General features: G+C 49.3%; 1 pseudogene; it reads left to right on the top strand.

Moving 5' to 3' along the window:
* Window positions 1-1,225: 1,225 nt before the first annotated feature.
* Window positions 1,226-1,432, top strand: LOC142260599 (U2 spliceosomal RNA; annotated as a pseudogene).
* Window positions 1,433-3,034: the final 1,602 nt, after the last annotated feature.

The following is a 3,034-nucleotide window of genomic DNA, read 5'->3' as shown; positions in this document are numbered from 1 at the left end:
TACACCACTCCTCTGGCTGACTTGGTGAGCTGTCACTGAATGGGTGGGCTGAAGCAATGGTGGATGCTGCTGTTTGGATAGCATGTGTATCTACTGAGAACAGCTTATCAATGGTAGCAAATCGGAGCAGCTTAATCTCTTGCTCTCCGCAGTTCAACACTCTCATGGGCACTCTTCCCTTCCATATTAATGAATAAAACTATGATGTAAATAGCATATAGATACCCCACAAATGCAGATAAAAGTAGGTTATGGGAAAAGGGGGAAGAGAGAAACAGGAAAATAGTGGAATAAAGTATACCTTCCAGGTGGGAGAGGAAATGGCAGCACAGCCAGTGGAGGTGAAGCAAGGGGAGCCTGCAACTAAAGAGTTGAGAGCGTTATCACATGGTGACTGAGCCTGATTGTAACAGGAGCATAGAGGTGCCGATCCTGTCTTACCTGTGTTGGTGTAGAAGTGGGTGTCCTGTGGTGGAGTCAGCTATGTGCAGTGGTGGCCGTGGGTTCTTTTATGTGCGACCGTAGTAATAGCTGCGCCCACTTCCTGTATGGGAGTGGAATGCAGTGAGGGTAATGGAACGCACGCCTGCGCATTTGTGTTTAACGTCGCGCATGTGCAGAACGGAGAAAAGGCTGCGCTCACTTCCTAATGAAAGGGAGTGAGACGCATCTGGGAAGGGAAGGGAAAAGATTAGGGTTTGGGGATGATGAAAGGGCTTTCTACGGGCAAGGATGGCAAAGGGTGGCAGTGACGGAAAGTCAGGCAGCCTGTCCTGTCCTGTCCTGTCCGTCCGTCTTTTTGTATCATGAATTGGAAAGACTGCAAGGGGGAGGGGAGGTGCTTGTGTCCAAAAGGAGGAGTTATTCAGATTCATTGCAGTGGGCGGCGGCTGCAAAAAGCACCATTCTTCTTGTTTTTGCTCTGCAAAACAGCCTTTTCAAGGGTTGGCTTGGGTGACAAAATGTCTTCTGTAGGCGTGGGTTTGTCTCCCTCTCCCTAAGATGTGTCCGGTATAGGCCAGGGTGCCACTCAAGGCCGTAACCAATTCGGGTTATAGCTTCTCGGCCTTTTGGCTAAGATCAAGTGTAGTTTCGGAGGACGCTACCTTGGTCGGTACTGGAAGGTGCCTGGGATTGCACGTCTGCCGGCCTTGAGGAAGTGTGTGCGCCTTCTGGTGACACATAGCCCTCTTGTGCCTGGACGGTTCCCAGGCAACGGGAGGCGATCACCTTTGTTATTTTGAAGTCCTACTGATAAACAGAAAAAAAAAAAAATTAAATCTGTTCTTATCAGTTTAATATCTGATACGTCCCCTCTCTGGGGACCATATATTAAATGGATTTTTAGAACAAGGAGATGGAAAAAATCTTGCTCTGTCCACTCCACGCATTGACCTGGTATTGCAGTACCTCCAGGACCGGTGCACCCCTTCTTAACCCAGTTTCCAAAAGCAGAACTCAATTCACCTGATTCAAATGAGCCCCATTAGTGAATTGAAAGAAAGCAAAAACTTTATATGCACCTCAATTTGGCCAATTCACTTTTCACACTTTCACCCTTTTTTTTATCTTTCACACCTTTTACTTGCTTTATTGATGCAAAAAGCTGTGCCAAATAGCAAACTCATCTCCACTCAACTTGACCAACTCTGCTATGTCCCGTGCAGTATCTTATTCTCAGTCTTATCTAGATCATTTGCAATTGAATAGAATAGATCCCTTTTGGCTGCTTATGACTGTGTAAAATATGTAGCTTTACTGGGCTGGGATGAGAGAATCCATTGAAGCATGGTGTAGGGATTGTGGTTCCTGTGTGCTAAGAAGAGAGGCTGGCACCAGCCAGAAAGCCCCATTGCAGCCAATAATCACTTAATAACTTTTTCAACTTGTCATCATATGGGAGGCCTTCCATTCCTTGTAGTAGTCTAGTTGCCCACCTTTGAACTGACTCTAACTTCTGAATGTCCTTATTAAAATGTGGAGCCCAAAACTGGTTCCCATATTCCAGATGTAGCCTTACAAGTGATTTATAGAGGTGTAACAATACGTTGGGATCACGGGATCTAATCTCCCTTTTTATACACCCTAAAATCTTGTCCCAAGCAGCATTCCATCAGCCTCTGGAAGGTTCCTGGCGCATTGCACAGCTCGAAGGGCATGCTTTTGAACTCGCAGAGACCCATAGGGGTGGCGAAGGCGGTCTTCTCCCGGTCTGCCTCAGCAACGGACACTTGCCAATAGTGACTAGTGAGATCAAGGGTAGAAAAATAATTTGCAGTTCTCAATGCAGCTAGCGATTCCTCAATACGGGGAATGGTGCCGTCCTTCTTTTTTAACAGGATCAACAGAGCTGCCCAAAAGCTACAACTGTCACGGATAACCCCAGCCGCCTTCATGTTGCTCAACATGTCCTTGGTACACTGGCAATGTGAAGGTGGTATTGGCTTATAGCTCTCTTTGATGGGTGGGTGTGCACCTGTGGGGATGTGGTGGTGGACCCCTTTTATTCCCCCAAAATCTAGCGGGCTTCCCACCGGTAACCCGCTCCCCAGCTTGGATGGATGCTGAGGGAGCCCCTTTTGCCCGCAGGCTCTGGCCCTGGGAACTGTAGCCTTGGCGGTGACTGTGCTTCCCTCTACGGTGTGAGCTGTTGCCTTCAATCGGGTCTTGACTGCTGGGAAACCCTGGAGGTTCCTGTCGCTAACGGATTTGACCGGTTTTACGGCGACTCCTAGCCTGGTCGGGGTCCGTAGGCCCTGCCGGATGGTGCTGGCTTCTCTTCACTCCCCGATCTGGTACCGGCGGGCCACCGCCCATCCCCGGTCCGTACGGTTCACTCCAATCAGCCTCTCCTGCAGAAGGTCACCACCGTCTGCCAACTTTGCTGAGTGCCCGGGCCACACACACGGACACGGTCAGTCTCCTCTCCTCTTCACTTCTCTAACTCCAAAACTGATCTCTAATCTGACTCCTTTTCCCGCCTCCAGGACTGTGAACTCCTCGGTGGGTGGGATCAACCGCCTGGCCCACCCCC

The sequence above is a fragment of the Anomaloglossus baeobatrachus genome, unplaced genomic scaffold (assembly GCF_048569485.1).
Source record: "Anomaloglossus baeobatrachus isolate aAnoBae1 unplaced genomic scaffold, aAnoBae1.hap1 Scaffold_137, whole genome shotgun sequence".
Classification (NCBI taxonomy): Eukaryota; Metazoa; Chordata; class Amphibia; order Anura; family Aromobatidae; genus Anomaloglossus; species Anomaloglossus baeobatrachus.
This window is presented reverse-complemented; position numbering and strand designations above follow the sequence as displayed.